The sequence below is a fragment of the Falco biarmicus genome, chromosome 3 (assembly GCF_023638135.1).
Source record: "Falco biarmicus isolate bFalBia1 chromosome 3, bFalBia1.pri, whole genome shotgun sequence".
Classification (NCBI taxonomy): domain Eukaryota; kingdom Metazoa; phylum Chordata; class Aves; order Falconiformes; family Falconidae; genus Falco; species Falco biarmicus.
This window is the reverse complement of record NC_079290.1, coordinates 59,405,710-59,418,440: the sequence shown is the minus strand read 5'-3', so window position 1 is coordinate 59,418,440 and position 12,731 is coordinate 59,405,710. Positions and strand designations below refer to the sequence as shown.

The following is a 12,731-nucleotide window of genomic DNA, read 5'->3' as shown; positions in this document are numbered from 1 at the left end:
CGGAGCGGGGCTGCGGGGCGGCGGATGGAGCGTTTTGGCGTTTCAGGTTCTCTTGTTTTTCCCGCGGGGCGGAAACTTTGTCGGTAACGCCGGTTGCGCTCTGCGATGGTCTCGAGCAGCAAAGCACAGCCAGCCTGGCCGGGGTGTGTGTCTCGCTTTTATTTCTCTCGGGGCTGTGCTCGAGGGGACGGCGTTGGGCCGAGGTGGCCGTCGGTCCGGGTGCTGTTCTCCAGCGCCCGCTTCTCTCTGAGGTAGAGGTGGCGAGCAGTCCCTCAACTCAACATGCGCGTTTCTTGTAAGTCGAAGGGGAAGTACTCACAACATTTGAAGTCTTTTCTGTCAAAATGATTGCAACTCAGAGGCCTGCTTGCAAAAAAAAAAAAACCAACAAACAAACCCCCCCAAAAAAACCAACCCAAAAACCCCCAACAAAACAACCAAACCCCAACCGAAACAGCTCTGGGTTAGGCATGTCCCACGTGCATCTGTCTTTTTACACTGTGACGAGCTGAACTGTATCTTTTTCATTTTACTTTTAATATTGTCAGCATTTGTTTGTGTCCATAGAAAGCTGGGAGATTTGTATAAAGAAAACAAGCATAACTAAATCTCACAGAAAAAGAGACTATAAGCAAAACGTCTAAGTTTTTGACTAGTAAATCTTGGTCAGTTGCTTTTCCTTTAAGCCTACAGAGAACAGTCCTTTCATAGAGTCTTAAAAAGGTCAAGCTCATCGTGCTGCATCACTGATGTGGTTAAATACACGGGTTGTGCTGCACCTGTGTGTGTACATGCATAACATTGGCTGGGTGAACGCTGCTGTGCTGGTCTCCTTGGGCTGGAAAGTTTCAGCTCTAACGTGGGGATGAGACCTGCATGGCAATAAGGGGGGAAGAGAGCCCAAGAGCACTGCATTAGAGTAAGAGCCACTGGAAGTTTATTCCGTACAGCACTGCTTCAGCAGGAAGGCTCCTTGAGCTGTCAGTGTGCTGCAGACCTGCTTGCTGCAGCAGAGGACATAAAACGCATCGAGAAGCATTAAAAATACATCGGTTATATTTAATCAGACTAGTACAGCGCAGGCCTCTCCCCGAACTAAATGCACGCAGTCGCATCCCTCCATTAATGATGCAGCTGATGGCCTTTTCTCCCCAAAGGCTGCCCAGTATGACCGGGGAGCTGGTCAGATGCACGTCAGGAGCTCATCCGATGGGAGCCTGCTTCTGCGGTGGGCAGGTTTGGCCTTGAGGAGGAGGAGGAGCAGGGGGGGCCCGCAGGGTGTGGTACCCAGCCCCAGCCCCCCCCGCGCCTCCGCCTCCCTGGCTCCTTGCAGGGTAGGGCTGTGTCTGTCTGCTGGGGAACTGCAGCAAAACTGGCGAGGTCTGCCTAGAGTTGGGGTTTTATTCTCTCCTCCGAGAAGAAGCAGCGAAGGTGAAGCTACAATTTAACGCAATTTTTGAATTAAACAGGGTGAGGTCTTTTGTTGTCTGTAGTGGAAACCTGCTGAATATTTAGTCTTTGATGAAAAAGAAATACTGTTCACAGGTTTTTCTTTGAAGGTTGGGAGGGTTTATATATAATATGGACACTGATGGTAGATTTGACCCGGATTAGCATGCTGGCACCTGTATTTGTTAGGTTTGCTGTTTGGTGCAATGGTTGTGAATGCCTTGGCTATGCATGGTTGTTTTTTTGAAAAAATACGTGAAGTATCACTTCTTCATATTTCAGGAATGATCTGGAGTTAACAGAAAGTTCTTGAAATGTGTTAAATGTGTTATTCATGGTGGGTGACATTCAGACTTGTTTCATGGAAATCTCATGTACCAGTAAATCACTGCTTGTTGACTCAGGGAAAACATCAAACTATTTACAAGTGGTTATAAAAGAATGCTTGTTTCTCATCAGATGAAGTATCAGCTCTGTCTCTCAAGCTACAGCATTTTCAACGTGGAACTATTGATAAATGTGTGACTTTTTCACAACAAAATACATCCTTGGGTGAGAATCTGTGTACGTTCAGTGCGTGTTCAATGTATGTTGTACTTTGAAAACAAAGGGTTGGTCCATGCAGGGAGGGCTGTTGTGAGTCTGCAGGATTGTGGTTTTTTTGGTATGTATAGTGTGGTCCTGGGGTATTGTATTTTAGCATCTTAATTATCACATTTTTAACTGGAAATATAACTGTAGGGTTTGAATTTTCAGTGTTCCATTCAGACATAATTTCTCTCTAAGCAAATGAAAATAAATGCGTGTGTGTAATTGAAAAATATGATTGCTGTCAACTAAGCTGAAAATTAAGCTGGAAACATGTTTATTCCGAAGGATCATGATAGATTGTTTTTGTTTGGTATGAAAGTTATAGGGTATATAAAAGTGTTACCCAGAACTGGACTTAAATAAGCATTGCTAAGCAGTTTGAATCAGTGCTGTAAAGGAAGCCTTTAAAAGAGATGAGCTACTGAAAAGATGATGGATTAGCTAGGTTTTACAGCATGTTTCTCTTAATTTTTAATCTCCAGTATTAGCCATTTCTAATGGCTGGGGAATGGTCCAAGTCTAAATGCGTATGTGAACACATAGCACCTCCTCTTGCATTAGCTGGCTGGAAACACCCAAAGAGAAACGCTTGTTTTCTTCAGAAAGATCTCCAGTTCTTAAAAAGAACAGCACAGGTAGTGGGGAAGAAGAGCCTAAACACTTATCTTGGCTTCGGTAAGAGAAATCCTACGGGCCCTTTGCTCCTGCCCCTGCCATTCTCAATTGTTGTCACCATAAGCGTTGGTGCAGAGGAAACTCAGGAGGATTGCCAAGGACTAAATGTCTGTGGAAAAGCAGAAATGGGTCAGTATTTGGGACAACTGAGTTAATCTGAGACAGTGTTCTGTGTAGACAGCAAACTCGGTATCTCCTGCACCCTTCCCAAGTAGTTGATATAATGCAGTTTGAGTAATTGTCAGGTTTTTGTCTCTGAAGGAAAATGAAATCTTTACTTTTTACTTGGTCTTTGGCTGTATCAGCAGAGCTGGTTGCTCTTGAATAAAGCAGATAAAAGCAAAAATAAAATTATAATAATCTTGTACATCACTTGTTAATCTATTTGCAACACATGGGACACAGCATATGAAAGGATAATACATAAATACAAGTTTAAAAAGTACGTAGAAGTATAAAAAAGAGTGAAATTCCCATTTTTACATAGACCCCTTCAATTTTTTTACCCGTGCCTTTATAGACCCTGGAAATACATTGTGTGCCACAGACAGAGAATCCCTTTCAGTAGCTTCACTGCCTATCAAAACTGATCTGTTAGCAAGCTGAGAAGCAAAAGTAGTACCGAAATCCGTGGGAGATGTTTGAACCCACTGAGAAAAGTCTTTAGAGGGTTAAAGAGGAATGTGGAAACCCAGGACCTAGAGCGTGTGTGGGGGGTAAAGGGCTGGAATAAATGGAAAGCATATGTGAGTATAAAGAAGTATTTCAGGAAGGGCGGGGGGGGGGGGGGTGTAAAGAGAAAAAAAGCAGTATACAATTTTGGATACATGCTCATGTGCATGTATTTGTATGAAACTTATGTTTGCTGACAAATGAGACAGAAGGGAAAAGTCATAGCTTTGCTTTAATGAGTTAGAGGTTGGAGAATAAAGCTTTTGCGTGGAATGGAGAATGGTTGACTTCTCTGTTTTCAGGCTACTTTAAAATCTGAACTACCAAGGTATGGTATGTGTCTGTTGCTTGGCTTTTACTGCAGCCTTTTTCCTGATACAGGGGCTAGGTTTTGGTCCCAGGGGGGCTGCAGGTAGCAAGCGGGGCAACGTATTTGAAGTGGGAATGGCAGATCCTGATGGGCTCTTGGTTGGAGCCCTGTTGATGGATGATGTTCATGCCAGAGAGGAAGAGAAAACACCTGTTGGCCCATGTCAGGCCAGAGCAAGCCACATGCTTAGTCCTGTCGTTTTGCTGTTCTCTTTGGTTGTGTCCTGCTCCCCTGGCTAGGCTCCTGCCTATCGCTCCCACCCCACATCGCCTGGCTGCAGTCACTGGCTGGGCACCCCTTCCTTGGGGCTCCTTGGTGGGGTCGCTGCTGGGTCAGGACCTTCCGGCTCTGTCCATCCTAGCCATCACCCAGGAGGGTGGCCAAGCACCTGTCCTGCTTCCTCTCCTCTCCATTTGAGATTATCCCTCCACGTTACTCATCTGCAGAGCTTCATCCTTTGCAGTGGCTCAGCCTCAGCGCTCTCCACCTCCCCAGAGGAGCGGAGGAGGTGAGTAAATCCTGGGAGGCAGCCACATGCCGGGTGCACCAGCAGCTTTTCCCCAGTGGCAGGAGGTGACACCGCTCACAGCAGCAGGGGAACATGACATTGCTGGTGGCAATGGAGCAGGAGGAGTCGGTCCCTGGTAGCAGAGGTTATCTTGTTTACTCCTTATGAATCTGAGGGCAATTATGTGTAACATCTCCTCATTGCCTAGGACATACTGGGTGCAAATAATACCTTGTTTAATAAGCCAGCAAATGCAAACAAACTGTGAAGGGAAAAAAAAAAAAAAAGCAGCTCTTCCAGACCTAGAAAACATTAGAAAACATATGCTTATGCTGAGAGACCCGTTCTTGCACCCTGATTGACGTTGGGAAGAATCTTTATCTGCCAGTCTTCCCACAGAAATTGGTAAGCCTGTTTGTGAAGCAGGGCACAATTTGACTTAGGTGGAGATAGCAAAATCTGACCCTACCAAATTGTAGCTTAGGTCAGTAAACTGTAATGTCTCAAAGGACCCTGGAGATGATTACTTCACCAGGTCCACTGAATTTGTCACTGTTTTCTTTCAGTTAAATGACTGCTGTTGCAGAGCAAGGGCTGGGGCAGGCAGCTCCCCAGCGCTGTGTGAGTGCTGCGGGTGCCCTACAGCTGCGCTCGAGTCACTATATGGACATAAACATCTATAGAGAGAGAAACGTTGCCAATTGCTTATGGGAATTATTTGTGGCAAGAAACCTAGTACCTCGGGTTTGATCTTAGTAGCAGTTCTTAACCTTGCATATCAGTAAATAACAAAGTTTGATAAAGAGAAAGGTGGTGGGTGAGAGATAAATGTGTGCTCTCAGGAAAGCAGGGTTGTCTTGGCTTATCCAGCCGGCCTTGGATGTCCAGGCATTAGTTGCAGAGAGCCCTTTGCATGGGGCATCTGGCAGCAGCGTTGGCCGGGGTGGTTAGGGAGGGTGATGCGACGTGCTGACCTCCGAAAGGCAGCTGCTCCTTGTCTTGAAGCAGGAGTAAAACACGGGTCTCACTCCCGCCTGAGGGTCTGGCACAAGGCACACTTACCTCTTGTTGTAAGTAGGTTTCTTAACTGTTCATTTTATAGTGGCAGTACATGGCTGGTTTTACCATGTGTCTTGCTAGGCAAACACTGACGTAAGATCTTGAGAACAACCCTGGGAGGAGAGGCCCAGCTGTGCGGTTGAAAGGTGAAGTGAAATGACAAGGTTTTTACTTTAGAATTTGTCTTTTCTGTTTCTGTCGCTCTCTTTTGGATCATTCCAGTAGACTGAAAGTTTTGGTTAATTATATGTGCTTAAAGGGAAACACTGTAATGTAGTTTCCACATACTGGAGCATTATTCGTGTACAGCTGGAGCTGGCAGCCTTTCATTCCCTTACCACCTCCTTTTTCTCCTAAAAATAGCAGCACACTACAGTGGGATCACAGGAGAGACAGAAGAACGTTTCCTGAGCAACAGTTTTTGCCGGGTGGTAGTTGAGGTAGCATCAAGAACAGATTTGGGGGGACTCGGAGGGAGACGTAAATAGGAACAGACCAAAATTGGGCAGAGGCAAAACTGGAGTGGAGAGGACAAGGCTGGTAGGGAGGAAGCGTATGGATGGCGAGGTTCACTGGGCTGTGTAACAGCTTGGCCAGGGAGTTGGAAGAAACCTCAGCATTTGAATCATTTAGGAGTTGCTGAGACAGAGCACTCAGCAGCACTGTAGGGGTAGCAAAGTCATGGTGTGGGTAGGAGGTGCGGACAAGATGACCTAATTTCCATCTCTGATTTCTATGATTTATTAAAGAATTTTGCAGGCTTTCTCTTAGCAGGCTTAGAGCTGGAATTTGAGGCATGGCAATTAGGAGGGTCCTTTAATACTGTGCCAACATGCTGTCAGGGCTTGATCACTTACTTGCAGGGGTAGTGTGCTAAGTGCAGCAGACAGAGGCTGTGGACAGACTACGCTGGTTTAGATCCTAGTATTGACCCTGGTTTGCATTCCGTGTTCAATCCTGCTCTCAATGCCACTACTCCTATATATAGGTTATAATAATATATTAATGGACTATATTAGGTATCTCGTAAAAAGTAAAAGTAAAAAAGACAACCACCACTCACAACCACTTCTCATGCCACCCTATTTAATGACATCATCATCAAACTAGGCAATAGTTGATCTGTCTTAGTTTATTCCTATCTTGGGAATTCCTTTGCACCTGTAATGGGTTGGAGAAGAAGAGTCAGGAGATAATGTTTTAACCTCCACTGGTTGTCCAAGGTAGGGGAAAAAAGACAGTGCCCACTGCTTTTATCAATATATTTAAATATACCCAGCTACACTTTCTGTCTGCATAAACTGTGTGCCTTCCTGCATTTGCGTGTAACTAAATATGCCACACAATTATTGTGATGGTGAAATGCTGGTATAACTAAAGTTACTTGAGAAACCTGCCTTTCTTTTCAAAGTGTTGGTGTTGAGGTTGTTATTTCTGATCCGTACCCATTGACCACAGTTCTTGCAAAGCCAAACCAAACCATCCAGACTGTCACATTTAAAGTTTGAAAGTGTTTTATCCTCATTTGCTGGTTGTGTGACACAGATTTCTTAACTTACTTTTCGTTGTGCAAACCCAAAACTATTTTTCTTACAGTCACTTCATACATAAACCATGAATATTGTACTTTGCAACTTCTCTGCTAAGATGGTAGTGCCAGAGAAGCGAAGCCCATCCTTTTCTCAGCCTGAGGGGACAGTGATTGAATTAAGGATGCAGAGCTGAAGAGTAAAAATAAGTTCCTTCTTTATAAATTTTTGCCATCTTCCCATTGCTGTGCTATAGGAACAGACGTAAAATGTCTGTTACCAGTGTAGGGCAAATGCTGTGATTTTGGGGTTACCAATGGAGTCAAGGCTTTTGTAGTTTCTGTGTTACACTGGCCAGAAGGATACCAGCAGCTTCTGTAACTTCTGTATTAAAGTAACCTTGTTACCTGGTTTGGGACTCTGTCCCTCTTCAGCTCCAATTCTGTTTTTACCTGTCTGCTGTGCAGGTATGATCAGTGCGTTTTCCCCATTCCTTGTTGTTCTGAATAACCTCAACCACACCCCAGGAGCAGTTTGGTTATTGCAGTTTTGCAGTTTCCTGCATTTTCCATCATTTGAAGCACTGCTTTCTAACTCGTGCTGGTGTTTCTTCTATCAAAGAAGCAAGCAGCTGGTGTGAAGGAAGATGCCGCCTGTGACCTTCTGTGATTGTGTTGCTTTGAAGAATGCAATTAGTGTAGTTATGGTTCCTTTTCCTAATCACTTTGTGGAAATTGACACAAGTGTTTAATATCTCCATAGATTTGTAAGAAGGCTTGCTCTGCCTTTTGTTTTCTTTAGTAAAAAAATGCTTGCATGTGATAGATGATGCAGCAACAAGACATCATGTTATAAATGTTATAAAGATACAAATTGCCTTAGGAAGATACCCGTTCTCTAGCTTCCAAGCAGTTATAATGGGATAAAACAGATATATTGACTACATACTACATTATGTAGTTCACTAAAAGTGCTTTGCTGCCTTTTTATTAAGGCATGCCAGGGCTATCGTTGTTTCTGACCTGCAGAACTGCAAGTCTGCTTCCTTGATAGTGTTCTCTGCGCCTGGGATGTTGTTGTAAGAAGAAAAATCAGTGCAGGATGGGGCTTGGCAAACAAACCAAGGTCTCGGCCAAGGAAATGCATTGTCTGTTCATTTTCTAAACAAAACTAGTTCAGCCAAAGGCAAGTGTTCTGTATCTGGTTTCCACTGGCTGTATTTTGATTTTGTGAAGTAGATATGATAAGCAACTATTTCTCCATACGTGCTGTTTATTTAAAAAAATACTAGTGGTTAAATATTTCTTAATTCAATGTTGGCTGCTGAGCCTGAAAGAAACTGTCCAGAAATTCTGAAGGATAGCACAAACATTAATAAGAGTCTGAATAAATGTTTACATGATGAACAGGACTGTTTCCTACTTTAGAACATACTAGTTGGAGAAGTGGGCTGAACAGAAGTCACTCTGACTAGTGGCATGTGTAAGCCCAATATCCTGAGATTCTCAATCAAGAAATCCTACTTTCTGGTGGCATGTTATACAGGGTCTTAAAATGAAGGCAACCTTCTCTAATTTAACCTAGGTTTCTGAAACTGTGGTGTATGGAACCCCCATTTTAAGTTACTCTGTGCAAGGTTTTAGAACTTCATTTCTTTCTGAACTCTAGTTAGGCACATAAGGGAATTATTGATGAGTAATATTAGAGAGATACAAAATCAGTATCTAATAGTGATATTTAACATCGCTTTACATGACAGCTCTGCAAAATGCATAGCTGTCTTCCAGAATTGGAATGGAAAGGCATCATGACAAGTGCACTCTGTTAGAAAAAGGTGACTCCTTGAAAAGTTACGGTGAGCTTGGAATGTTTATTGCCTTCTATAGGGAAAGAAAGTAGTGGCTGGCAATAGGTAAGACTTTCATTGACGCGAGTAAAAAGCTCATCAAGCTCCTTAGTCCTCCCTGCCAGAACTGCCAGTACAGAGCGAAGAGCTCTTCCTGGGCGCAGATGAAGCCCTTCAAATCAATTTCTCTGTCGCCTTCCTTGTAAACCACAGCATTCCTTATCAGTGGGGCTGCCCAATGTCCTCCCCACTTCAGAAGACTGAAGCTAGAATGTAGCCGGGGGGGCAAGGACAGAGGCCCTGGCCCTCCTGGCTGTTTCACCCTGGGGTGCTGCAAGATGCTGCTTCCCCATCTCAAGAATGTTTTGTAGTAGCTCCTGGGGCGGGTAGCTGACTGACTGCTCTGCTTCATCCTTTGTTGTAGGTGCCACAAAGATTCAATTTGTCAGGTGAAAATTTAAATTGCATCAGTCACACCTCTTGTAGAGTTACCCTGTGATTAAAACATGGCAAGCAGTTTTCAATGAAATACTGTTTTCGCATTCTCCCAGCCTCTCAGAGCTTACATAGTTGAAGCTAAAGAGTGTCAAGTGCACTCTTCAAAACTCAGCTTTAAAATTATATGTTTAATGTAAGGAGGGAGGAAAGTTGCACCTATAGTTTAGATAGAAACTAAAGCCTATTAATTTCCACTCAAAATGTTGACCTTTCTTGCCTTGCCGCTAGGAACAAGTCTTAGCTGTCCAAGCTTTGGATTTTTGCACCTGTCTGGTATGATCTCTTCACTGAGCAGTGATGCTTTTAGACTTGACAAAACCTGAATGATTAATCTCCTGGTAGCCTACTAAAATAGCCTTATGGTAGCTGACAAATCCTGCACAGTTATTGAAATATTTTGCAACATTAAAAACTTAATGTTAAATTGTTAACTTCATCCAGTGGGTTAAGATTGAAAATGAACGTGTTTCTTTCCTGGAGGTGCCACCTGCTTTGTTTAAACAGCAGAAAACTTTCAGCAAGGCTGCAGCCTTCATCCCCCGTGAAACCAGCCTGTGGCTTCAGAAATGTGAAGGCTGGATCTCAGTGCTCAATTTGTCTCTGCCATGTGAGGCAAAAAGCAAAGCCAAAGCATGCTGCAACTGCTAAACATGTCAGGAGGAGTCACGGGGGTGGCTGACCCCGAACATCCCCACATCTTCATCAGCAAGCGATGTAACTGCTGCAGGCTGGTGGGCTGTCAGGATGCCGATGGACGCTTGCCAGTGATGTTATGAATGGAGCCTGCTTGCTATTTGTAATGATAGTGCTTCGGCAGTCTGGCAAATGTTGCCCTATCTACATAATAGACAGTGTTTGGAGATGCTGGCTCCTGTTTTGTGGTGCGCAAAGTTGGAGAGCTCCATGAATGAGGATCCTGCATGTGGTTATCCAGCCTTCAGGTTTGGGGCGGAGGAGCTTTGTGGACTCGGAGGCTTAGCAGATGTCCCAGATTTTTGGGGACACTAAAGTAATACGAGTTTGTGGCTGTCTGGTGGGGTTTTGTTGCCCTGGATCTGAAGGGCTTGTGGGTTGTCATTCTCCTTAAGCCCACAGTGGGTGTTGCGCTGCCCTGACCTACTCGGTTCAGCAAAAAAATACAGTGTTCTCCCTTCCTTTTCAACTGTGAAGCCAGTAATTTTCTCATAAAATACCAAGTCCTCTTGAAGGCTGTAACAATAGCATCAGACAAAAATGCCGCCAACCATTTCTACTGTTCAAGTAATCATTTACATGAATGTGAGAAACAGATTTTTCAAGACTGAGGCACTAACCCCAATTCACTGCTGCAGCTGAAAGAAGGATATTTGGTCATCCATTACATTCTTTCAGAAGGTCTTTCCAAATCTTAATTCTTTCATCTCAGAGCTGCTGTTTAAACTTTGGGCTTGGGTTGAACAGCTTTGTAAGTGGTGGCGGGTGTGTAGCTCTTTCCAGCGTATTTTCCATGCAAAATGTGGAAGCACTTGCAGCGTTTATCCATCAGTTTTCAAGGTCTTTGCACTCCACCTATTGGCACTATAAAAATGCATTAGTTTAATTATTAAGATAATACTACTTGGCCATTTAATTTCCCTAGTAAAGGATGGGAAAATTTCTAAGTGAATGGAAGGTTTTTAGCCTAAAACCTCTAAGTGTAAGAGGCTTTGGTTCTAGCCCGTGGTCTTGGAAATGGGAAAAAGAGCTTTTTAGGTACTGCTTAGAAACAAATGATGGATATTGGTGCCATCTCTGAGTGTGGCAGCTGGAAAGTTTAATTATAGGCTAGAAAGTCAGTTAGGGATTAAGGAAAATGTTAGCAGAAGGGTTGAATGTTAATGACAGCTGTTTGCTGTAGGCTTCAGAGAGGCAAAGTACATATAGAACATAAATAAAGTGTAGGGCCAAACATATGCTGGCTTTGAACATTCAAAAACTGCAGGTCACTTGTTCCTTGACACGTGAACCTGGTTTGTATGAAATCATTTTAATGACTTGCACACATGGAGAGGTGTGTGTAGAGGGGGAAAAAATTCCTGCCTTTGTTTCAGAGCCCTCAGCATGGGCAAGCTTGTGTTCGCTGTTGGAAAATAGCACCTGGGCCAGGGATAAATATAAACTGGGAGAGAAGCATACACCCGTGCCTGCATTACACAAGGGGCAGAAGGAGATCTGTACAATGAAACGTTCAGGGCTGAGGACCTGACATCCACACGCTTTGCACTGGCTTTACTCTGATCCCAAACAGCACGCTCCCTGTGCCTGTCAAGACCTGAAAATTAAAACGATTTAGAAAGCCCATGCCTGAGTGGGGGGGGGTCTGTAAGTATGCTGCAGCTCATGTTGCAAACCTGCACTGGTAGTTTGAAGGAAAATTACAGACCCTTTTGCCTTTAAAAGTGTATAGGTTGGGAAATGGATCTGCATCTGCTTAGGGTACCTGTCAATCCTGTTGTACAGATCAGGCACCACTGCTGAGATTAGTAATGATGCAAATTGCTAAGACAGTTATAGCCAATATAGTATCAAAGCTGAATCACTCTTCCCTTTCTGTCATTTTCCTCAGGACTGAGTTTAGGTAGGTTTTTTTCATTCAAATACATTTGGTCTTGTCTGAAAATAGCCTCCCCCCCCTCCCCCCCACTTCTGTGGCACAGGTTTTTCACTGTATAAATTTTGTTTGAATGAGGGGGAGTTGGAAGGGATATGTGCCAGACTTCAGCTTGCTAGGTGCATACATGACTTGGTGAATCTGCTTTCTAACATGCTACAGTAGCCAGGGGTCATCCTCTGAGAGGACAAAGAATGACAACATGAGCCATCTTTGGGGAAAAAAAAGACTAACGAAAAAAACTAAACCAAACCAAAAAACCCAAAGCAACAAAAAAACCAGCTGCAAACCCCAAACCAAAATCCAACCTTTCTGTTTTGAAGAGTGTTTAAAACAGATGTACAATAGTGACTTGGTGGAATTTCTATTCTTATGTCAAAAGGTAATAGCATATATGGAAAAGTTTGGATTTATCTCCATTGGATGTGAGTTTTAAGATTGCCTTTTATTCAGCTGCAGTAATAGATCTGCTGTACCTTATAGAGTGCTGTGGCCTCAGCATGAAAGGAGTAAACTAAGGGAATAGTCTTCCCCATAAAAACAAACTAATTTGAACATGTGGCATTATTTATAATGTATTTCATAGATTTATAGCTATACATGGTCTTTCTTGAATGTTAAAAGCTTGTAGAGCACAAAAATGTGTATAGTTTAATAACCTACAAAACTGTCCCGTGTGAGACTTCTGGGTGTTACAACACCAAGTTTGTTGCAAAAAGGTAATAATTCAGCCTTTCCACACGTAACTCAATGTGACTGGCCATAATGAATGTATGGCTGCAGGATATAGGGTAGTACAGCCGGCTGCTTGAAAAATAAATGAGCGATCTTCGTAGCAAAAATTGGTAGCTTTTGGGTCCTTGCCAATTCTTTGGTTACAAATGGAGCTGGTGAAGTGGCTGGTT

General features: G+C 43.5%; 1 protein-coding gene across 31 annotated transcripts in view; it reads left to right on the top strand.

Moving 5' to 3' along the window:
• Nucleotides 1–12,731, top strand: part of EPB41L3 (erythrocyte membrane protein band 4.1 like 3) — a 143,302-nt gene that overhangs the window by 47,820 nt on the left and 82,751 nt on the right. Inside the window, exon 1 of one of the 31 annotated variants that reach the window (XM_056331808.1) lies at nucleotides 597–1,431. The exons of 29 other annotated variants lie outside the window; for them this stretch is intronic. The gene's annotated coding sequence lies outside the window, so the exon portion shown is untranslated. Of the gene's footprint in view, nucleotides 1–596; nucleotides 1,471–12,731 lie in introns of those variants that run through there. One more of the 31 variants, XM_056331809.1, reaches the window with a different exon arrangement.